Raw genomic sequence first — 23,327 nt, 5'->3', positions numbered from 1 at the left:
ACATTTCATCTGTTTACTGTTCTGCAGTTTGCCGGTTCAGGCAGGATTTCTAGAGCATTTCCTAACTGTGTTCTCTGTCAGGCTTCTTTTGCTCAGGACTTGCCAGGGTAGCAGCAACTCAGCCTTCGTGGTGGCACAATTTCCGAGGCAGTTTGTGAGGAAGCCAGGGGACACTGGCAGATTCGATTCAGAACCCTTGGAGGAGAGCACCAGGAAAGCTGACATGAGAGAAGGAAGCACAGTGGCCTGCCACTGCACAGTGATTCCATGTGAAAGCAAACTCAATGGTAGAATTATCGGCACCAGTTAGCCCAGTGCCCAGCATGTGGCGAGCTTAAGGTCAATAACAGCAAGACTGTGCATTCAGCCATGGGTGCTGAGCAGTGGGCCTGCTGTACAGGCGTGGGCCAGGCTTGCAGAAGCCCGACAATGTGGGAAAGGCAGGGGAGGGTGGAGTGAAGCAGTGACCAGGCCAGACGTGCGTCCCCTGAGGTGCTGCAGCACTGCCGAGGGGTGGTGACTGGCCACAGGGAAGGTGTCCACTCCCTGTAGCAAGGCTCAGACTAGAGCATGCTTCCTAGACAACGTGAGTTGTGAGGAGAGCCCTTCCGCGGTGTTCACAGCATCCTGACTCCAGGTCAGGGGCTCCCTGGCCTATACTGACTTGGGCTCCCTGCGTGTGCCTTGAGGGCACAGTATCCTGGGGCTTGGAGTGCCCCTAAGGCTGAGATGCTCCCTGCAAGTAAGGAGCAGGAGGATGGGTCGGGCTTTAAGTCAGCGCCTCTCTTACACCGTCCCGTCACCCACCCTTCCCACCGCTGAGACATCTCCTGACCACAGTCCTTGTATCCAGCTGCAGTCCTCCTCGACTTAGCGCTAGGCTCCGTGCACTTGCATTGCTGTCCTTTCTGTTTATGTCCACTACCCCTGAATCTTTCATCTCCATTGTGTACAATGACGGGAGCTCCTAGAGAAGTGACTGCTGGCAACCTCAGTAGCACTCCTCCGGCTCCATGGCTGGCTCCCTCTGTCCCCGAATCTTGTGCCTACCAGGTTCCCCGGAGTGACACATTATCCCCATCCTTTGCGATATCTAGGGCCACAGCCCCTCGTCCATTGTTCTGGCCCTGCTGCCTATTCTTCTGGCCTGCACGAGAGCTATGGAGGGCTGTGGTAGTTTGTAGGGCTGCCAGGGTCTTTCACAGCGAGCAAACGGCATCCACTGTCTTGTGAGCCCGGGCAGCCAACAGTCTGGGCCCAGATCCCCAGATCCCCGTCGGCCAATGACAGGCAGTTTGGGTCTTGACCCCCACACCGTCCTTCCACAGCTCTGCCAGAGTGCTTGGTGGTAAGATGTCCCTTCTCATGACCTGGAACGGTGCTTCTCATAGGGTCGTGCGTCCCAAGTATTTGCTTCACCAGTGTGACCCTTTATGCGTCTGTGCCAATGCAGCTCAGGGTCGCAAGCAACATCTTGGTCTCTGCTATGCCTGTGAAGCAGAGGACGCCAGGAATCCCCTTGTGGATGCACAGCCGCCATAGGTCCCTTAGGCAGTGGGTCTGCTGAGTCCTCTGGGAAACCAAGCATCTCTGCTTGTGCCCAGCCCTCATCCCCACCCACGCCCCCAGCCCAGGCCCTCCCTGGCACATCCCTCTCCACCCTTCCCGGCCTCCAAAATTTCTACTGAGTAACTCCCTCCTGGAGTGCTGCTCTGGCTGCTGGAGCTGAGTGTGGAGGCCAATGTATGTGCAGACTGGCAGGCTTTTGAAGCCTGCCGGAGCCTGAGGCAGGGACTGGGGCCGGGAAGTGCTGCTGAGCAGAAGACGTGGTGGTCAGGTGTGCCAAGGAAGTCAGGGCAGCCTGGGAGGCAGGGCGGGCATGACGCCAGCCGGGCTCTTGAAGCTCAGCTGTCAGGTGTGTGACAGGCAGGTGTGTCTACACAGCTTTACAGTGCTTATTACGCACACCTATCCAGGTGGGGGCATAGCTCAGGGGTAGAGCATTTGACTGCAGATCAAGAGGTCCCCGGTTCAAATCCGGGTGCCCCCTACTGTGGTGACCCACTTTATTGCCAAACCTACAAGGCTCTTGTTTCCAGTCACTCAGGCTACTCTCTGCCTACATTGGGTATCCCAAGTCTCTGGGGACAAGGACTGTACCTGGCACAAGGCATGGTTGCGGGAGGGGTTTTACTCCCTGCTTTTCTCGGCTACAGGTGATAGAACCTAGGACCTTGCAGGCAGTTTCCTCACTAACCCTTCTCCTTTTCATCCCTGTTCTTGCCCCTTTCTCTCCCTGCTTTTTCTTTTTCTTTTTCTTTTTGCTTTGCTTTCCTTTTATTTGCTTTGCTTTGCTTTTCTGGTTGGTTGGTTTGTTTCTTTGTTTATTTGGTTGCCTTCCCGTCCTGCAGGTTTCCTCTATTTTGGTATGAACACTACTTTTTTGGGAGTCATCAAGAGGCCCACCGGGTGAACAACTTGCTCTCCTGCTGGTCCAGGCTCCCGAGAGTGTCAGATCCTAAGCTTGTGTCAGCCGTCAAGTGACACACTTTTGGTTGGAAACACGCCTTGTGTGGGTGTGTGTGTGAGTGTGTGTGTGTGCAAGCACGTGTGTGTGTCTGAGTGCATGTCTGTGAGTCTGTTTGTGTCTGTGTGTGTGTGTGTGTGTCTCTCTCTCTGTCTTCTTTGGTTGGCCAATTTGACTTACAGATGGATGGATGGGTGGCCCAATGCACATGTCTTCTGCTTACTGTTTTGCAGTTTGCCGGTTTAGACAGTATTTCCAGAGCATTTCCCAGCTGTGTTCTCTGTCAGGCTTGTTTTGCTCAGGGCTTGCCAGGGTAGCAGCAACTCAGACTTCGTGGTGGCACAATTTCCGAGGCGGTTTGTGAGAAAGCCAGGGGACACTGGCAGATTCGATTTTGCACCCTTGGAGGAGAGCACCAGGAAAGCTGACATGAGAGAAGGAAGCACAGTAGCCTGCCACTGCACTGTGATTCCATGTGAAAGCAAACTCAATGGTAGAATTATCGGCACCAGTTAGCCCTCTGCCCAGCATGTGGCGAGCTTAAGGTCAATAACCACAAGACTGTGCATTCAGCCATGGGTGCTGAGCAGTGGGCCTGCTGTACAGGCGTGGGCCAGGCTTGCAGAAGCCGGACAATGTGGGAAAGGCAGGGAAGGGTGGAGTGAAGCAGTGACCAGGCCAGACGTGCGTCCCCTGAGGTGCTGCAGTACTGCCGAGGGGTGGTGACTGGCCACAGGGAAGGTGTCCACTCCCTGTAGCAAGGCTCAGACAAGAGCATGCTTCCTAGACAACGTGAGTTGTGAGGAGAGCCCTTCCGCGATGTTCACAGCATCCTGACTCCAGGTCAGGGGCTCCCTCACCTACACTGGCTTCGGTTCCCTGCGTGTGCCTTGAGTGTACGGTATCCTTGGGCTTTGAGTGCCCCTAAGGCTGAGACACTCCCTGCAAGTAAGGAGCAGGTGGATTGGTCGGGCTTTTAGTCCAGGCCTCTCTTACACAGTCCGGTCACCCACCCTTGCCACCGCTGAGACATCTCCTGACCCCAGTCCTTGTATCCAGCTGCAGTCCTCCTCGATTTTGCGCTAGGCTCCGTGCTCTTGCATTGCTGTCCTTTCTCTTTATGTCCACTACCCCTGAATCTTTCATCTCCATTGTGTACAATGACGGGAGCTCCTGGAGAAGTGACTGCCGGCAGCCTCAGTAGCACTCCTCCGGCTCCATGGCTGGCTCCCTCTGTCCCCCGAGTCTTGTGCCTACCAGGTTCCCCGGAGTGACACATTATCCCCATCCTTTGCGATATCTAGGGCCACAGCCCCTCGTCCATTGTTCTGGCCCTGCTGCCTATTCTTCTGGCCTGCACGAGAGCTATGGAGGGTTGTGGTAGTTTTTAGGGCTGCCAGGTTTTTTCACAGCGAGCAAGCGGCATCCACTGTCTTGTGAGCCAGGGCAGCCAACAGTCTGGGCCCAGATCCCCAGATCCCCGTCGGCCAATGACAGGCAGATTGGGGCTTGACGCCCACACCGTCCTTCCACAGCCCTGCCAGAGTCCTTGGTGGTAAGATGTCCCTTCCCATGACCTGGAACGGTGCTTCTCATAGGGTCGTGCGTCCCAAGTATTTGCTTCACCACTGTCACCCTTTTTGCGTCTGTGCCAATGCAGCTCAGGGTCGCAAGCAACATCTTGGTCTCCCCTGTGCCTGTGAAGCAGAGGACGCCAGGAATCCCCTTGTGGACGCACAGCAGCCATAGGTCCCTCAGACAGTGGGTCTGCTTAGTCCTCTGGGAAACCAAGCAGCTCTGCTTGTGCCCAGCCCTCAGTCCCACCCACGCCCCCAGCCCAGGCCCTCCCTGGCATATACCGCTCCACCCTTCCAGGCCTCAAAAAGTCTACTGAGTAACTGCCTCCTGGAGTGCTGCTCTGGCTGCTGGAGCTGAGTGTGGAGGCCAATGTATGTGCAGACTGGCAGGCTTTTGAAGCCTGCCGGAGCCTGAGGAAGGGACTGGGGCCGGGAAGTGCTGCTGAGCAGAAGAGGTGGTGGTCAGGTGTGCACAGGAGGTCATGACGGGCAGCCTGGGAGGCAGGACGGGCATGACGCCAGCCGGGCTCTTGAAGCTCAGCTGTCAGGTGTGTGAGAGGCAGGTGTGTCCACACAGCTTTACAGTGCTTATTACGCACACCTATCCAGGTGGGGGCATAGCTCAAGGGTAGAGCATTTGACTGCAGATCAAGAGGTCCCCGGTTCAAATCCGGGTGCCCCCTACTGTGGTGACCCACTTTATTGCCAAACCTACAAGGCTCTTGTTTCCAGTCACTCTGGCTACTCTCTGCCTACATTGGGTATCCCAAGTCTCTGGGGACAAGGACTGTACCTGGCACAAGGCATGGTTGGGGGAGGGGTTTTACTCCCTGCTTTTCTCGGCTACAGGTGATAGAACCTAGGACCTTGCAGGCAGTTTCCTCACTAACCCCTTTTGCCTTTTCATCCCTGTTCTTGCCCCTTTCTCTCCCTGCTTTTTCTTTTTCTTTTTCTTTTTCTTTTTGCTTTGCTTTCCTTTTATTTGCTTTGCTTTGCTTTTCTGGTTGGTTGGTTTCTTTCTTTGTTTATTTGGTTGCCTTCCCGTCCTACAGATTTCCTCTATTTTGTTATGAACACTACTTTTTTGGGAGTCATCAAGAGGCCCACCGGGTGAACGACTTGCTCTCCTGCTGGTCCAGCCTCCCCAGAGTGTCAGATTCTAAGCTTGTGTCAGCCGTCAAGTGACACACTTCTGGTTGGAGACACGCCTTGTGTGGGTGTGTGTGTGAGTGTGCGTGTGTGCGCGCGCGTGTGTGTGTCTGAGTGCATGTCTGTGAGTGTGTTTGTGTGTGTGTGTGTGTGTGTGTGTGTGTGTGTGTGTGTCTGTCTTCTTTGGTTGGCCAATTTGACTTACAGATGGATGGATGGGTGGCCCAATGCACATTTCATCTGTTTACTGTTTTGCAGTTTGCCGGTTCAGGCAGGATTTCTAGAGCATTTCCTAACTGTGTTCTCTGTCAGGCTTTTTTGCTCAGGACTTGCCAGGGTAGCAGCAACTCAGCTTACGTGGTGGCACAATTTCCGAGGCAGTTTGTGAGGAAGCCAGGGGACACTGGCAGATTCGATTCAGAACCCTTGGAGGAGAGCACCAGGAAAGCTGACATGAGAGAAGGAAGCACAGTGGCCTGCCACTGCACAGTGATTCCATGTGAAAGCAAACTCAATGGTAGAATTATCGGCACCAGTTAGCCCTGTGCCCAGCATGTGGCGAGCTTAAGGTCAATAACAGCAAGACTGTGCATTCAGCCATGGGTGCTGAGCAGTGGGCCTGCTGTACAGGCGTGGGCCAGGCTTGCAGAAGCCCGACAATGTGGGAAAGGCAGGGGAGGGTGGAGTGAAGCAGTGACCAGGCCAGACGTGCGTCCCCTGAGGTGCTGCAGCACTGCCGAGGGGTGGTGACTGGCCACAGGGAAGGTGTCCACTCCCTGTAGCAAGGCTCAGACTAGAGCATGCTTCTTAGACAACGTGAGTTGTGAGGAGAGCCCTTCCGCGGTGTTCACAGCATCCTGACTCCAGGTCAGGGGCTCCCTCGCCTACACTGACTTGGGCTCCCTGCGTGTGCCTTGAGGGCACAGTATCCTAGGGTTGGAGTGCCCCTAAGGCTGAGATGCTCCCTGCAAGTAAGGAGCAGGAGGATGGGTCGGGCTTTAAGTCAGGGCCTCTCTTACACCGTCCCGTCACCCACCCTTCCCACCGCTGAGACATCTCCTGACCCCAGTCCTTGTATCCAGCTGCAGTCCTCCTCGATTTTGCGCTAGGCTCCGTGCACTTGCATTGCTGTCCTTTGTGTTTATGTCCACTACCCCTGAATCTTTCATCTCCATTGTGTACAATGACGGGAGCTCCTGGAGAAGTGACTGCCTGCAGCCTCAGTAGCACTCCTCCGGCTCCATGGCTGGCTCCCTCTGTCCCCGAGTCTTGTGCCTACCAGGTTCCCCGGAGTGACACATTATCCCCATCCTTTGCGATATCTAGGGCCACAGCCCCTCGTCCATTGTTCTGGCCCTGCTGCCTATTCTTCTGGCCTGCACGAGAGCTATGGAGGGCTGTGGTAGTGTGTAGGGCTGCCAGGGTCTTTCACAGCAAGCAAGCGGCATCCACTGTCTCGTGAGCCCGGGCAGCCAACAGTCTGGGCCCAGATCCCCAGATCCCCGTTGGCCAATGACAGGCAGTTTGGGGCTTGACCCCGACAGCGTCCTTCCATAGCTCTGCCAGAGTGCTTGGTGGTAAGATGTCCCTTCTCATGACCTGGAACAGTGCTTCTCATAGGGTCGTGCGTCCCAAGTATTTGCTTCACCACTGTCACCCTTTTTGCATCTGTGCCAATGCAGCTCAGGGTCTCAAGCAACATCTTGGTCTCCGCTGTGCCTGTGAAGCAGAGGACGCCTGGAATCCCCTTGTGGACGCAAAGCCGCCATAGGTCCCTTAGGCAGTGGGTCTGCTGAGTCCTCTTGGAAACCAAGCATCTCTGCTTGTGCCCAGCCCTCATCCCCACCGAAGCTCACAGCCCAGGCCCGCCCTGGCACATTCTGCTCCACCCTTCCAGGCCTCCAAAAAGTCTACTGAGTAACTCCCTCCTGGAGTGCTGCTCTGGCTGCTGGAGCTGAGTGTGGAGGCCAATGTATGTGCATACTGGCAGGCTTTTGAAGCCTGCCGGAGCCTGAGGAAGGGACTGGGGCCGGGAAGTGCTGCTGAGCAGAAGAGGTGGTGGTCCGGGGTGCAAAGAAGGTCAGGGCAGCCTGGGAGGCAGGGCGGGCATGATGCCAGCCGGGCTCTTGAGGCTCAGCTGTCAGGTGTGTGACAGGCAGGTGTGTCCACACAGCTTTACAGTGCTTATTACGCACACCTATCCAGGTGGGGGCATAGCTCAGGGGTAGAGCATTTGACTGCAGATCAAGAGGTCCCCGGTTCAAATCCGGGTGCCCCCTACTGTGGTGACCCACTTTATTGCCAAACCTACAAGGCTCTTGTTTCCAGTCACTCTGGCTACTCTCTGCCTACATTGGGTATCCCAAGTCTCTGGGGACAAGGACTGTACCTGGCACAAGGCATGGTTGCGGGAGGGGTTTTACTCCCTGCTTTTCTCGGCTACAGGTGATAGAACCTAGGACCATGCAGGCAGTTTCCTCACTAACTCCTTTTGCCTTTTCATCCCTGTTCTTGCCCCTTTCTCTCCCTGCTTTTTCTTTTTCTTTTTGCTTTGCTTTCCTTTTATTTGCTTTGCTTTGCTTTTCTGGTTGGTTGGTTTGTTTCTTTGTTTATTTGGTTGCCTTCACGTCCTGCAGGTTTCCTCTATTTTGTTATGAACACTACTTTTTTGGAAGTCATCAAGAGGCCCACTGGGTGAACAACTTGCTCTCCTGCTGGTCCAGCCTCCCCAGAGTGTCAGATCCTAAGCTTGTGTCATCCATCAAGTGACACACTTCTGCTTGGAGACACGCCTTGTGTGGGTGTGTGTGTGAGTGTGCGTCTGTGCGCGCGCGTGTGTGTGTGAGTGCATATCTGTGAGTGTGTGTGTGTGTGTGTGTGTGTGTGTGTGTGTGTCTGTCTGTCTGTCTTCCTTGGTTGGCCAATTTGACTTACAGATGGATGGATGGGTGGCCCAATGCACATTTCATCTGTTTACTGTTTTGCAGTTTGCCGGTTCAGACAGGATTTGCAGAGCATTTCCTAACTGTGTTCTCTGTCAGGCTTCTTTTGCTCAGGACTTGCCAGGGTAGCAGCAACTCAGCCTTTGTGGTGGCACAATTTCCGAGGCAGTTTGTGAGGAAGCCAGGGGACACTGGCAGATTCGATTCAGAACCCTTGGAGGAGAGCACCAGGAAAGCTGACATGAGAGAAGGAAGCACAGTGGCCTGCCACTGCACAGTGATTCCATGTGAAAGCAAACTCAATGGTAGAATTATCGGCACCAGGTAGCCCTCTGCCCAGCATGTGGCAAGCTTAAGGTCAATAACAGCAAGACTGTGCATTCAGCCAAGGGTGCTGAGCAGTGGGCCTGCTGTAGAGGCATGGGCCAGGCTTGCAGAAGCCCGACAATGTGGGAAAGGCAGGGGAGGGTGGAGTGAAGCAGTGACCAGGCCAGACGTGTGTCCCCTGAGTTGCTGCAGCACTGCCGAGGGGTGGTGACTGGCCACAGGGAAGGTGTCCACTCCCTGTAGCAAGGCTCAGACTAGAGCATGCGTCCTAGACAATGTGAGTTGTGAGGAGAGCCCTTCCGCGGTGTTCACAGCATCCTGACTCCAGGTCAGGGGCTCCATCGCCTACACTGACTTGGGCTCCCTGTGTGTGCGTTGAGGGCACAGTATCCTATGGCTTGGAGTGCCCCTAAGGCTGAGACGCTCCCTGCAAGTAAGGAGCAGGTGGATGGGTCGGGCTTTTCGTCCGGGCCTCTCTTACACCGTCCCATCACCCACCCATTCCACTGCTGAGACATCTCCTGACCCCAGTCCATGTATCCAGCTGCAGTCCTCCTCGATTTTGCGCTAGGCTCCGTGCACTTGCATTGCTGTCCCTTCTCTTCATGTCCACTACCCCTGAATCTTTCATCTCCATTGTGTACAATGACGGGAGCTCCTGGAGAAGTGACTGCCTGCAGCCTCAGTAGCACTCCTCCGGCTCCATGGCTGGCTCCCTCTGTCCCCTGAGTCTTGTGCCTACCAGGTTCCCCGGAGTGACACATTATCCCCATCCGTTGCGATATCTAGGGCCACAGCCCCTCGTCCATTGTTCTGGCCCTGCTGCCTATTCTTCTGGCCTGCACGAGAGCTACGGAGGGCTGTGGTAGTTTGTAGGGCTGCCAGGGTCTTTCACAGCGAGCAAGCGGCATCCACTGTCTTGTGAGCCCGGGCAGCCAACAGTCTGGGCCCAGATCCCCAGATCCCCGTTGGCCAATGACAGGCAATTTGGGTCTTGACCCCCACACCGTCCTTCCACAGCTCTGCCAGAGTGCTTGGTGGTAAGATGTCCCTTCTCATGACCTGGAACGGTGCTTCTCTTAGGGTCGTGCGTCCCAAGTATTTGCTTCACCAGTGTCACCCTTTTTACGTCTGTGCCAATGCAGCTCAGGGTCGCAAGCAACATCTTGGTCTCCGCTGTGCCTGTGAAGCAGAGGACGCCAGGAATCCCCTTGTGGACGCACAGCCGCCATAGGTCCCTTAGGCAGTGGGTCTGCTGAGTCCTCTGGGAAACCAAGCATCTCTGCTTGTGCCCAGCCCTCATCCCCACCCACGCCCCCAGCCCAGGCCCTCCCTGGCACATCCCGCTCCACCCTTCCAGGCCTCCAAAAAGTCTACTGAGTAACTCCCTCCTGGAGTGCTGCTCTGGCTGCTGGAGCTGAGTGTGGAGGCCAATGCATGTGCAGACTGGCAGGCTTTTGAAGCCTGCCGGAGCCTGAGGCATGGACTGGGGCTGGGAAGTGCTGCTGAGCAGAAGAGGTGGTGGTCCGGGGTGCAAAGGAGGTCAGGGCAGCCTGGGAGGCAGGGCGGGCATGACGCCAGCCGGGCTCTTGAGGCTCAGCTGTCAGGTGTGTGACAGGCAGGTGTGTCCACACAGCTTTACAGTGCTTATTACGCACACCTATCCAGGTGGGGGCATAGCTCAGGGGTAGAGCATTTGACTGCAGATCAAGAGGTCCCCGGTTCAAATCCGGGTGCCCCCTACTGTGGTGACCCACTTTATTGCCAAACCTACAAGGCTCTTGTTTCCAGTCACTCTGGCTACTCTCTGCCTACATTGGGTATCCCAAGTCTCTGGGGACAAGGACTATACCTGGCACAAGGCATGGTTGGGGGTGGGGTTTTACTCGGTGCTTTTCTCGGCTACAGGTGATAGAACCTAGGACCTTGCAGGCAGTTTCCTCACTAACCCCTTTTGCCTTTTCATCCCTGTTCTTGCCCCTTTCTCTCCCTGCTTTTTCTTTTTCTATTTCTTTTTGCTTTGCTTTCCTTTTATTTGCTTTGCTTTGCTTTTCTGGTTGGTTGGTTTGTTTCTTTGTTTATTTGGTTGCCTTCCCGTCCTGCAGGTTTCCTCTATTTTGTTATGAACAGTACTTTTTTGGGAGTCATCAAGAGGCCCACCGGGTGAACGACTTGCTCTCCTGCTGGTCCAGCCTCCCCAGAGTGTCAGATCCTAAGCTTGTGTCAGCCGTCAAGTTACACACTTCTGGTTGGAGACACGCCTTGTGTGGGTGTGTATGTGAGTGTGCGTGTGTGCGCGCGCGTGTGTGTGTCTGAGTGCATGTCTGTGAGTGTGTGTGTGTGTGTGTGTGTGTGTGTGTGTGTGTGTCTGTCTTCTTTGGTTGGCCAATTTGACTTACAGATGGATGGATGGGTGGCCCAATGCACATTTCATCTGTTTACTGTTTTGCAGTTTGCCGGTTCAGGCAGGATTTCTAGAGCATTTCCTAACTGTGTTCTCTGTCAGGCTTCTTTTGCTCAGGACTTGCCAGGGTAGCAGCAACTCAGCCTTCGTGGTGGCACAATTTCCGAGGCAGTTTGTGAGGAAGCCAGGGGACACTGGCAGATTCGATTCAGAACCCTTGGAGGAGAGCACCAGGAAAGCTGACATGAGAGAAGGAAGCACAGTGGCCTGCCACTGCACAGTGATTCCATGTGAAAGCAAACTCAATGGTAGAATTATCGGCACCAGTTAGCCCAGTGCCCAGCATGTGGCGAGCTTAAGGTCAATAACAGCAAGACTGTGCATTCAGCCATGGGTGCTGAGCAGTGGGCCTGCTGTACAGGCGTGGGCCAGGCTTGCAGAAGCCCGACAATGTGGGAAAGGCAGGGGAGGGTGGAGTGAAGCAGTGACCAGGCCAGACGTGCGTCCCCTGAGGTGCTGCAGCACTGCCGAGGGGTGGTGACTGGCCACAGGGAAGGTGTCCACTCCCTGTAGCAAGGCTCAGACTAGAGCATGCTTCCTAGACAACGTGAGTTGTGAGGAGAGCCCTTCCGCGGTGTTCACAGCATCCTGACTCCAGGTCAGGGGCTCCCTGGCCTATACTGACTTGGGCTCCCTGCGTGTGCCTTGAGGGCACAGTATCCTGGGGCTTGGAGTGCCCCTAAGGCTGAGATGCTCCCTGCAAGTAAGGAGCAGGAGGATGGGTCGGGCTTTAAGTCAGCGCCTCTCTTACACCGTCCCGTTCCCACCGCTGAGACATCTCCTGACCACAGTCCTTGTATCCAGCTGCAGTCCTCCTCGACTTAGCGCTAGGCTCCGTGCACTTGCATTGCTGTCCTTTCTGTTTATGTCCACTACCCCTGAATCTTTCATCTCCATTGTGTACAATGACGGGAGCTCCTAGAGAAGTGACTGCTGGCAACCTCAGTAGCACTCCTCCGGCTCCATGGCTGGCTCCCTCTGTCCCCGAGTCTTGTGCCTACCAGGTTCCCCGGAGTGACACATTATCCCCATCCTTTGCGATATCTAGGGCCACAGCCCCTCGTCCATTGTTCTGGCCCTGCTGCCTATTCTTCTGGCCTGCACGAGAGCTATGGAGGGCTGTGGTAGTTTGTAGGGCTGCCAGGGTCTTTCACAGCGAGCAAGCGGCATCCACTGTCTTGTGAGCCCGGGCAGCCAACAGTCTGGGCCCAGATCCCCAGATCCCCGTCGGCCAATGACAGGCAATTTGGGTCTTGACCCCCACACCGTCCTTCCACAGCTCTGCCAGAGTGCTTGGTGGTAAGATGTCCCTTCTCATGACCTGGAACGGTGCTTCTCATAGGGTCGTGCGTCCCAAGTATTTGCTTCACCAGTGTGACCCTTTATGCGTCTGTGCCAATGCAGCTCAGGGTCGCAAGCAACATCTTGGTCTCCGCTATGTCTGTGAAGCAGAGGACGCCAGGAATCCCCTTGTGGATGCACAGCCGCCATAGGTCCCTTAGGCAGTGGGTCTGCTGAGTCCTCTGGGAAACCAAGCATCTCTGCTTGTGCCCAGCCCTCATCCCCACCCACGCCCCCAGCCCAGGCCCTCCCTGGCACATCCCTCTCCACCCTTCCCGGCCTCCAAAATGTCTACTGAGTAACTCCCTCCTGGAGTGCTGCTCTGGCTGCTGGAGCTGAGTGTGGAGGCCAATGTATGTGCAGACTGGCAGGCTTTTGAAGCCTGCCGGAGCCTGAGGCAGGGACTGGGGCCGGGAAGTGCTGCTGAGCAGAAGACGTGGTGGTCAGGTGTGCCAAGGAAGTCAGGGCAGCCTGGGAGGCAGGGCGGGCATGACGCCAGCCGGGCTCTTGAAGCTCAGCTGTCAGGTGTGTGACAGGCAGGTGTGTCTACACAGCTTTACAGTGCTTATTACGCACACCTATCCAGGTGGGGGCATAGCTCAGGGGTAGAGCATTTGACTGCAGATCAAGAGGTCCCCGGTTCAAATCCGGGTGCCCCCTACTGTGGTGACCCACTTTATTGCCAAACCTACAAGGCTCTTGTTTCCAGTCACTCAGGCTACTCTCTGCCTACATTGGGTATCCCAAGTCTCTGGGGACAAGGACTGTACCTGGCACAAGGCATGGTTGCGGGAGGGGTTTTACTCCCTGCTTTTCTCGGCTACAGGTGATAGAACCTAGGACCTTGCAGGCAGTTTCCTCACTAACCCTTCTCCTTTTCATCCCTGTTCTTGCCCCTTTCTCTCCCTGCTTTTTTTTTTCTTTTTCTTTTTGCTTTGCTTTCCTTTTATTTGCTTTGCTTTGCTTTTCTGGTTGGTTGGTTTGTTTCTTTGTTTATTTGGTTGCCTTCACGTGCTGCATGTTTCATCTATTTTGTTATGGACACTACTTTTTTGGGAGTCATCAAGAGGCCCACTGGGTGAACAACTTGCTCTCCTGCTGGTCCAGCCTCCCCAGAGTGTCAGATCCTAAGCTTGTGTCATCCGTCAAGTGACACACTTCTGCTTGGAGACACGCCTTGTGTGGGTGTGTGTGTGAGTGTGCGTGTGTGCGCGTGCGTGTGTGTGTGTCTGAGTGCATGTCTGTGAGTGTGTTTGTGTGTGTGTGTGTGTGTGTGTGTGTGTGTGTGTGTGTCTGTCTTCTTTGGTTGGCCAATTTGACTTACAGATGGATGGATGGGTGGCCCAATGCACATTTCATCTGTTTACTGTTTTGCAGTTTGCCGGTTCAGGCAGGATTTCTAGAGCATTTCCTAACTGTGTTCTCTGTCAGGCTTCTTTTGCTCAGGACTTGCCAGGGTAGCAGCAACTCAGCCTTCGTGGTGGCACAATTTCCGAGGCAGTTTGTGAGGAAGCCAGGGGACACTGGCAGATTCGATTCAGAACCCTTGGAGGAGAGCACCAGGAAAGCTGACATGAGAGAAGGAAGCACAGTGGCCTGCCACTGCACAGTGATTCCATGTGAAAGCAAACTCAATGGTAGAATTATCGGCACCAGTTAGCCCAGTGCCCAGCATGTGGCGAGCTTAAGGTCAATAACAGCAAGACTGTGCATTCAGCCATGGGTGCTGAGCAGTGGGCCTGCTGTACAGGCGTGGGCCAGGCTTGCAGAAGCCCGACAATGTGGGAAAGGCAGGGGAGGGTGGAGTGAAGCAGTGACCAGGCCAGACGTGCGTCCCCTGAGGTGCTGCAGCACTGCCGAGGGGTGGTGACTGGCCACAGGGAAGGTGTCCACTCCCTGTAGCAAGGCTCAGACTAGAGCATGCTTCCTAGACAACGTGAGTTGTGAGGAGAGCCCTTCCGCGGTGTTCACAGCATCCTGACTCCAGGTCAGGGGCTCCCTGGCCTATACTGACTTGGGCTCCCTGCGTGTGCCTTGAGGGCACAGTATCCTGGGGCTTGGAGTGCCCCTAAGGCTGAGATGCTCCCTGCAAGTAAGGAGCAGGAGGATGGGTCGGGCTTTAAGTCAGCGCCTCTCTTACACCGTCCCGTCACCCACCCTTCCCACCGCTGAGACATCTCCTGACCCCAGTCCTTGTATCCAGCTGCAGTCCTCCTCGACTTAGCGCTAGGCTCCGTGCACTTGCATTGCTGTCCTTTCTGTTTATGTCCACTACCCCTGAATCTTTCATCTCCATTGTGTACAATGACGGGAGCTCCTAGAGAAGTGACTGCTGGCAACCTCAGTAGCACTCCTCCGGCTCCATGGCTGGCTCCCTCTGTCCCCGAGTCTTGTGCCTACCAGGTTCCCCGGAGTGACACATTATCCCCATCGTTTGCGATATCTAGGGCCACAGCCCCTCGTCCATTGTTCTGGCCCTGCTGCCTATTCTTCTGGCCTGCACGAGAGCTATGGAGGGCTGTGGTAGTTTGTAGGGCTGCCAGGGTCTTTCACAGCGAGCAAGCGGCATCCACTGTCTTGTGAGCCCGGGCAGCCAACAGTCTGGGCCCAGATCCCCAGATCCCCGTCGGCCAATGACAGGCAATTTGGGTCTTGACCCCCACACCGTCCTTCCACAGCTCTGCCAGAGTGCTTGGTGGTAAGATGTCCCTTCTCATGACCTGGAACGGTGCTTCTCATAGGGTCGTGCGTCCCAAGTATTTGCTTCACCAGTGTGACCCTTTATGCGTCTGTGCCAATGCAGCTCAGGGTCGCAAGCAACATCTTGGTCTCCGCTATGTCTGTGAAGCAGAGGACGCCAGGAATCCCCTTGTGGATGCACAGCCGCCATAGGTCCCTTAGGCAGTGGGTCTGCTGAGTCCTCTGGGAAACCAAGCATCTCTGCTTGTGCCCAGCCCTCATCCCCACCCACGCCCCCAGCCCAGGCCCTCCCTGGCACATCCCTCTCCACCCTTCCCGGCCTCCAAAATGTCTACTGAGTAACTCCCTCCTGGAGTGCTGCTCTGGCTGCTGGAGCTGAGTGTGGAGGCCAATGTATGTGCAGACTGGCAGGCTTTTGAAGCCTGCCGGAGCCTGAGGAAGGGACTGGGGCCGGGAAGTGCTGCTGAGCAGAAGACGTGGTGGTCAGGTGTGCCAAGGAAGTCAGGGCAGCCTGGGAGGCAGGGCGGGCATGACGCCAGCCGGGCTCTTGAAGCTCAGCTGTCAGGTGTGTGACAGGCAGGTGTGTCTACACAGCTTTACAGTGCTTATTACGCACACCTATCCAGGTGGGGGCATAGCTCAGGGGTAGAGCATTTGACTGCAGATCAAGAGGTCCCCGGTTCAAATCCGGGTGCCCCCTACTGTGGTGACCCACTTTATTGCCAAACCTACAAGGCTCTTGTTTCCAGTCACTCAGGCTACTCTCTGCCTACATTGGGTATCCCAAGTCTCTGGGGACAAGGACTGTACCTGGCACAAGGCATGGTTGCGGGAGGGGTTTTACTCCCTGCTTTTCTCGGCTACAGGTGATAGAACCTAGGACCTTGCAGGCAGTTTCCTCACTAACCCTTCTCCTTTTCATCCCTGTTCTTGCCCCTTTCTCTCCCTGCTTTTTTTTTTCTTTTTCTTTTTGCTTTGCTTTCCTTTTATTTGCTTTGCTTTGCTTTTCTGGTTGGTTGGTTTGTTTCTTTGTTTATTTGGTTGCCTTCACGTGCTGCATGTTTCATCTATTTTGTTATGGACACTACTTTTTTGGGAGTCATCAAGAGGCCCACTGGGTGAACAACTTGCTCTCCTGCTGGTCCAGCCTCCCCAGAGTGTCAGATCCTAAGCTTGTGTCATCCGTCAAGTGACACACTTCTGCTTGGAGACACGCCTTGTGTGGGTGTGTGTGTGAGTGTGCGTGTGTGCGCGTGCGTGTGTGTGTGTCTGAGTGCATGTCTGTGAGTGTGTTTGTGTGTGTGTGTGTGTGTGTGTGTGTGTGTGTGTGTGTGTGTGTCTGTCTTCTTTGGTTGGCCAATTTGACTTACAGATGGATGGATGGGTGGCCCAATGCACATTTCATCTGTTTACTGTTTTGCAGTTTGCCGGTTCAGGCAGGATTTCTAGAGCATTTCCTAACTGTGTTCTCTGTCAGGCTTCTTTTGCTCAGGACTTGCCAGGGTAGCAGCAACTCAGCCTTCGTGGTGGCACAATTTCCGAGGCAGTTTGTGAGGAAGCCAGGGGACACTGGCAGATTCGATTCAGAACCCTTGGAGGAGAGCACCAGGAAAGCTGACATGAGAGAAGGAAGCACAGTGGCCTGCCACTGCACAGTGATTCCATGTGAAAGCAAACTCAATGGTAGAATTATCGGCACCAGTTAGCCCAGTGCCCAGCATGTGGCGAGCTTAAGGTCAATAACAGCAAGACTGTGCATTCAGCCATGGGTGCTGAGCAGTGGGCCTGCTGTACAGGCGTGGGCCAGGCTTGCAGAAGCCCGACAATGTGGGAAAGGCAGGGGAGGGTGGAGTGAAGCAGTGACCAGGCCAGACGTGCGTCCCCTGAGGTGCTGCAGCACTGCCGAGGGGTGGTGACTGGCCACAGGGAAGGTGTCCACTCCCTGTAGCAAGGCTCAGACTAGAGCATGCTTCCTAGACAACGTGAGTTGTGAGGAGAGCCCTTCCGCGGTGTTCACAGCATCCTGACTCCAGGTCAGGGGCTCCCTGGCCTATACTGACTTGGGCTCCCTGCGTGTGCCTTGAGGGCACAGTATCCTGGGGCTTGGAGTGCCCCTAAGGCTGAGATGCTCCCTGCAAGTAAGGAGCAGGAGGATGGGTCGGGCTTTAAGTCAGCGCCTCTCTTACACCGTCCCGTTCCCACCGCTGAGACATCTCCTGACCACAGTCCTTGTATCCAGCTGCAGTCCTCCTCGACTTAGCGCTAGGCTCCGTGCACTTGCATTGCTGTCCTTTCTGTTTATGTCCACTACCCCTGAATCTTTCATCTCCATTGTGTACAATGACGGGAGCTCCTAGAGAAGTGACTGCTGGCAACCTCAGTAGCACTCCTCCGGCTCCATGGCTGGCTCCCTCTGTCCCCGAGTCTTGTGCCTACCAGGTTCCCCGGAGTGACACATTATCCCCATCGTTTGCGATATCTAGGGCCACAGCCCCTCGTCCATTGTTCTGGCCCTGCTGCCTATTCTTCTGGCCTGCACGAGAGCTATGGAGGGCTGTGGTAGTTTGTAGGGCTGCCAGGGTCTTTCACAGCGAGCAAGCGGCATCCACTGTCTTGTGAGCCCGGGCAGCCAACAGTCTGGGCCCAGATCCCCAGATCCCCGTCGGCCAATGACAGGCAATTTGGGTCTTGACCCCCACACCGTCCTTCCACAGCTCTGCCAGAGTGCTTGGTGGTAAGATGTCCCTTCTCATGACCTGGAACGGTGCTTCTCATAGGGTCGTGCGTCCCAAGTATTTGCTTCACCAGTGTGACCCTTTATGCGTCTGTGCCAATGCAGCTCAGGGTCGCAAGCAACATCTTGGTCTCCGCTATGTCTGTGAAGCAGAGGACGCCAGGAATCCCCTTGTGGATGCACAGCCGCCATAGGTCCCTTAGGCAGTGGGTCTGCTGAGTCCTCTGGGAAACCAAGCATCTCTGCTTGTGCCCAGCCCTCATCCCCACCCACGCCCCCAGCCCAGGCCCTCCCTGGCACATCCCTCTCCACCCTTCCCGGCCTCCAAAATGTCTACTGAGTAACTCCCTCCTGGAGTGCTGCTCTGGCTGCTGGAGCTGAGTGTGGAGGCCAATGTATGTGCAGACTGGCAGGCTTTTGAAGCCTGCCGGAGCCTGAGGCAGGGACTGGGGCCGGGAAGTGCTGCTGAGCAGAAGACGTGGTGGTCAGGTGTGCCAAGGAAGTCAGGGCAGCCTGGGAGGCAGGGCGGGCATGACGCCAGCCGGGCTCTTGAAGCTCAGCTGTCAGGTGTGTGACAGGCAGGTGTGTCTACACAGCTTTACAGTGCTTATTACGCACACCTATCCAGGTGGGGGCATAGCTCAGGGGTAGAGCATTTGACTGCAGATCAAGAGGTCCCCGGTTCAAATCCGGGTGCCCCCTACTGTGGTGACCCACTTTATTGCCAAACCTACAAGGCTCTTGTTTCCAGTCACTCAGGCTACTCTCTGCCTACATTGGGTATCCCAAGTCTCTGGGGACAAGGACTGTACCTGGCACAAGGCATGGTTGCGGGAGGGGTTTTACTCCCTGCTTTTCTCGGCTACAGGTGATAGAACCTAGGACCTTGCAGGCAGTTTCCTCACTAACCCTTCTCCTTTTCATCCCTGTTCTTGCCCCTTTCTCTCCCTGCTTTTTTTTTTTCTTTTTCTTTTTGCTTTGCTTTCCTTTTATTTGCTTTGCTTTGCTTTTCTGGTTGGTTGGTTTGTTTCTTTGTTTATTTGGTTGCCTTCACGTGCTGCATGTTTCATCTATTTTGTTATGGACACTACTTTTTTGGGAGTCATCAAGAGGCCCACTGGGTGAACAACTTGCTCTCCTGCTGGTCCAGCCTCCCCAGAGTGTCAGATCCTAAGCTTGTGTCATCCGTCAAGTGACACACTTCTGCTTGGAGACACGCCTTGTGTGGGTGTGTGTGTGAGTGTGCGTGTGTGCGCGTGCGTGTGTGTGTGTCTGAGTGCATGTCTGTGAGTGTGTTTGTGTGTGTGTGTGTGTGTGTGTGTGTGTGTGTGTGTCTGTCTGTCTTCTTTGGTTGGCCAATTTGACTTACAGATGGATGGATGGGTGGCCCAATGCACATTTCATCTGTTTACTGTTTTGCAGTTTGCCGGTTCAGGCAGGATTTCTAGAGCATTTCCTAACTGTGTTCTCTGTCAGGCTTCTTTTGCTCAGGACTTGCCAGGGTAGCAGCAACTCAGCCTTCGTGGTGGCACAATTTCCGAGGCAGTTTGTGAGGAAGCCAGGGGACACTGGCAGATTCGATTCAGAACCCTTGGAGGAGAGCACCAGGAAAGCTGACATGAGAGAAGGAAGCACAGTGGCCTGCCACTGCACAGTGATTCCATGTGAAAGCAAACTCAATGGTAGAATTATCGGCACCAGTTAGCCCAGTGCCCAGCATGTGGCGAGCTTAAGGTCAATAACAGCAAGACTGTGCATTCAGCCATGGGTGCTGAGCAGTGGGCCTGCTGTACAGGCGTGGGCCAGGCTTGCAGAAGCCCGACAATGTGGGAAAGGCAGGGGAGGGTGGAGTGAAGCAGTGACCAGGCCAGACGTGCGTCCCCTGAGGTGCTGCAGCACTGCCGAGGGGTGGTGACTGGCCACAGGGAAGGTGTCCACTCCCTGTAGCAAGGCTCAGACTAGAGCATGCTTCCTAGACAACGTGAGTTGTGAGGAGAGCCCTTCCGCGGTGTTCACAGCATCCTGACTCCAGGTCAGGGGCTCCCTGGCCTATACTGACTTGGGCTCCCTGCGTGTGCCTTGAGGGCACAGTATCCTGGGGCTTGGAGTGCCCCTAAGGCTGAGATGCTCCCTGCAAGTAAGGAGCAGGAGGATGGGTCGGGCTTTAAGTCAGCGCCTCTCTTACACCGTCCCGTCACCCACCCTTCCCACCGCTGAGACATCTCCTGACCACAGTCCTTGTATCCAGCTGCAGTCCTCCTCGACTTAGCGCTAGGCTCCGTGCACTTGCATTGCTGTCCTTTCTGTTTATGTCCACTACCCCTGAATCTTTCATCTCCATTGTGTACAATGACGGGAGCTCCTAGAGAAGTGACTGCTGGCAACCTCAGTAGCACTCCTCCGGCTCCATGGCTGGCTCCCTCTGTCCCCGAGTCTTGTGCCTACCAGGTTCCCCGGAGTGACACATTATCCCCATCCTTTGCGATATCTAGGGCCACAGCCCCTCGTCCATTGTTCTGGCCCTGCTGCCTATTCTTCTGGCCTGCACGAGAGCTATGGAGGGCTGTGGTAGTTTGTAGGGCTGCCAGGGTCTTTCACAGCGAGCAAGCGGCATCCACTGTCTTGTGAGCCCGGGCAGCCAACAGTCTGGGCCCAGATCCCCAGATCCCCGTCGGCCAATGACAGGCAATTTGGGTCTTGACCCCCACACCGTCCTTCCACAGCTCTGCCAGAGTGCTTGGTGGTAAGATGTCCCTTCTCATGACCTGGAACGGTGCTTCTCATAGGGTCGTGCGTCCCAAGTATTTGCTTCACCAGTGTGACCCTTTATGCGTCTGTGCCAATGCAGCTCAGGGTCGCAAGCAACATCTTGGTCTCCGCTATGTCTGTGAAGCAGAGGACGCCAGGAATCCCCTTGTGGATGCACAGCCGCCATAGGTCCCTTAGGCAGTGGGTCTGCTGAGTCCTCTGGGAAACCAAGCATCTCTGCTTGTGCCCAGCCCTCATCCCCACCCACGCCCCCAGCCCAGGCCCTCCCTGGCACATCCCTCTCCACCCTTCCCGGCCTCCAAAATGTCTACTGAGTAACTCCCTCCTGGAGTGCTGCTCTGGCTGCTGGAGCTGAGTGTGGAGGCCAATGTATGTGCAGACTGGCAGGCTTTTGAAGCCTGCCGGAGCCTGAGGCAGGGACTGGGGCCGGGAAGTGCTGCTGAGCAGAAGACGTGGTGGTCAGGTGTGCCAAGGAAGTCAGGGCAGCCTGGGAGGCAGGGCGGGCATGACGCCAGCCGGGCTCTTGAAGCTCAGCTGTCAGGTGTGTGACAGGCAGGTGTGTCTACACAGCTTTACAGTGCTTATTACGCACACCTATCCAGGTGGGGGCATAGCTCAGGGGTAGAGCATTTGACTGCAGATCAAGAGGTCCCCGGTTCAAATCCGGGTGCCCCCTACTGTGGTGACCCACTTTATTGCCAAACCTACAAGGCTCTTGTTTCCAGTCACTCAGGCTACTCTCTGCCTACATTGGGTATCCCAAGTCTCTGGGGACAAGGACTGTACCTGGCACAAGGCATGGTTGCGGGAGGGGTTTTACTCCCTGCTTTTCTCGGCTACAGGTGATAGAACCTAGGACCTTGCAGGCAGTTTCCTCACTAACCCTTCTCCTTTTCATCCCTGTTCTTGCCCCTTTCTCTCCCTGCTTTTTTTTTTCTTTTTCTTTTTGCTTTGCTTTCCTTTTATTTGCTTTGCTTTGCTTTTCTGGTTGGTTGGTTTGTTTCTTTGTTTATTTGGTTGCCTTCACGTGCTGCATGTTTCATCTATTTTGTTATGGACACTACTTTTTTGGGAGTCATCAAGAGGCCCACTGGGTGAACAACTTGCTCTCCTGCTGGTCCAGCCTCCCCAGAGTGTCAGATCCTAAGCTTGTGTCATCCGTCAAGTGACACACTTCTGCTTGGAGACACGCCTTGTGTGGGTGTGTGTGTGAGTGTGCGTGCGTGCGCGTGCGTGTGTGTGTGTCTGAGTGCATGTCTGTGAGTGTGTTTGTGTGTGTGTGTGTGTGTGTGTGTGTGTGTGTGTGTGTGTCTGTCTTCTTTGGTTGGCCAATTTGACTTACAGATGGATGGATGGGTGGCCCAATGCACATTTCATCTGTTTACTGTTTTGCAGTTTGCCGGTTCAGGCAGGATTTCTAGAGCATTTCCTAACTGTGTTCTCTGTCAGGCTTCTTTTGCTCAGGACTTGCCAGGGTAGCAGCAACTCAGCCTTCGTGGTGGCACAATTTCCGAGGCAGTTTGTGAGGAAGCCAGGGGACACTGGCAGATTCGATTCAGAACCCTTGGAGGAGAGCACCAGGAAAGCTGACATGAGAGAAGGAAGCACAGTGGCCTGCCACTGCACAGTGATTCCATGTGAAAGCAAACTCAATGGTAGAATTATCGGCACCAGTTAGCCCAGTGCCCAGCATGTGGCGAGCTTAAGGTCAATAACAGCAAGACTGTGCATTCAGCCATGGGTGCTGAGCAGTGGGCCTGCTGTACAGGCGTGGGCCAGGCTTGCAGAAGCCCGACAATGTGGGAAAGGCAGGGGAGGGTGGAGTGAAGCAGTGACCAGGCCAGACGTGCGTCCCCTGAGGTGCTGCAGCACTGCCGAGGGGTGGTGACTGGCCACAGGGAAGGTGTCCACTCCCTGTAGCAAGGCTCAGACTAGAGCATGCTTCCTAGACAACGTGAGTTGTGAGGAGAGCCCTTCCGCGGTGTTCACAGCATCCTGACTCCAGGTCAGGGGCTCCCTGGCCTATACTGACTTGGGCTCCCTGCGTGTGCCTTGAGGGCACAGTATCCTGGGGCTTGGAGTGCCCCTAAGGCTGAGATGCTCCCTGCAAGTAAGGAGCAGGAGGATGGGTCGGGCTTTAAGTCAGCGCCTCTCTTACACCGTCCCGTCACCCACCCTTCCCACCGCTGAGACATCTCCTGACCACAGTCCTTGTATCCAGCTGCAGTCCTCCTCGACTTAGCGCTAGGCTCCGTGCACTTGCATTGCTGTCCTTTCTGTTTATGTCCACTACCCCTGAATCTTTCATCTCCATTGTGTACAATGACGGGAGCTCCTAGAGAAGTGACTGCTGGCAACCTCAGTAGCACTCCTCCGGCTCCATGGCTGGCTCCCTCTGTCCCCGAGTCTTGTGCCTACCAGGTTCCCCGGAGTGACACATTATCCCCATCCTTTGCGATATCTAGGGCCACAGCCCCTCGTCCATTGTTCTGGCCCTGCTGCCTATTCTTCTGGCCTGCACGAGAGCTATGGAGGGCTGTGGTAGTTTGTAGGGCTGCCAGGGTCTTTCACAGCGAGCAAGCGGCATCCACTGTCTTGTGAGCCCGGGCAGCCAACAGTCTGGGCCCAGATCCCCAGATCCCCGTCGGCCAATGACAGGCAATTTGGGTCTTGACCCCCACACCGTCCTTCCACAGCTCTGCCAGAGTGCTTGGTGGTAAGATGTCCCTTCTCATGACCTGGAACGGTGCTTCTCATAGGGTCGTGCGTCCCAAGTATTTGCTTCACCAGTGTGACC

At 55.3% G+C, this 23,327-nt stretch overlaps 8 non-coding genes across 8 annotated transcripts; all 8 read left to right on the top strand.

Moving 5' to 3' along the window:
- The first annotated feature begins 1,978 nt into the window (after positions 1-1,978).
- On the top strand, positions 1,979-2,050 carry Trnac-gca (transfer RNA cysteine (anticodon GCA)). The gene has a single exon. It is a non-coding gene; the product is annotated as a tRNA-Cys (tRNA).
- A 2,665-nt stretch (positions 2,051-4,715) lies between these two features.
- On the top strand, positions 4,716-4,787 carry Trnac-gca (transfer RNA cysteine (anticodon GCA)). Its single transcript has one exon. It is a non-coding gene; the product is annotated as a tRNA-Cys (tRNA).
- Positions 4,788-7,460: 2,673 nt separating this feature from the next.
- Trnac-gca (transfer RNA cysteine (anticodon GCA)) lies at positions 7,461-7,532 on the top strand. The gene has a single exon. It is a non-coding gene; the product is annotated as a tRNA-Cys (tRNA).
- Positions 7,533-10,192: 2,660 nt separating this feature from the next.
- Trnac-gca (transfer RNA cysteine (anticodon GCA)) lies at positions 10,193-10,264 on the top strand. Its single transcript has one exon. It is a non-coding gene; the product is annotated as a tRNA-Cys (tRNA).
- Positions 10,265-12,915: 2,651 nt separating this feature from the next.
- Trnac-gca (transfer RNA cysteine (anticodon GCA)) lies at positions 12,916-12,987 on the top strand. The gene has a single exon. It is a non-coding gene; the product is annotated as a tRNA-Cys (tRNA).
- Positions 12,988-15,655: 2,668 nt separating this feature from the next.
- On the top strand, positions 15,656-15,727 carry Trnac-gca (transfer RNA cysteine (anticodon GCA)). The gene has a single exon. It is a non-coding gene; the product is annotated as a tRNA-Cys (tRNA).
- A 2,664-nt stretch (positions 15,728-18,391) lies between these two features.
- Trnac-gca (transfer RNA cysteine (anticodon GCA)) lies at positions 18,392-18,463 on the top strand. Its single transcript has one exon. It is a non-coding gene; the product is annotated as a tRNA-Cys (tRNA).
- A 2,671-nt stretch (positions 18,464-21,134) lies between these two features.
- On the top strand, positions 21,135-21,206 carry Trnac-gca (transfer RNA cysteine (anticodon GCA)). Its single transcript has one exon. It is a non-coding gene; the product is annotated as a tRNA-Cys (tRNA).
- The last annotated feature ends 2,121 nt before the right edge of the window (positions 21,207-23,327 follow it).

The sequence above is a fragment of the Cavia porcellus genome, unplaced genomic scaffold (assembly GCF_034190915.1).
Source record: "Cavia porcellus strain 051 isolate PalLab524CR breed Dunkin Hartley unplaced genomic scaffold, mCavPor4.1 scaffold_6, whole genome shotgun sequence".
NCBI classification, from domain to species: Eukaryota; Metazoa; Chordata; class Mammalia; order Rodentia; family Caviidae; genus Cavia; species Cavia porcellus.
This window is presented reverse-complemented; position numbering and strand designations above follow the sequence as displayed.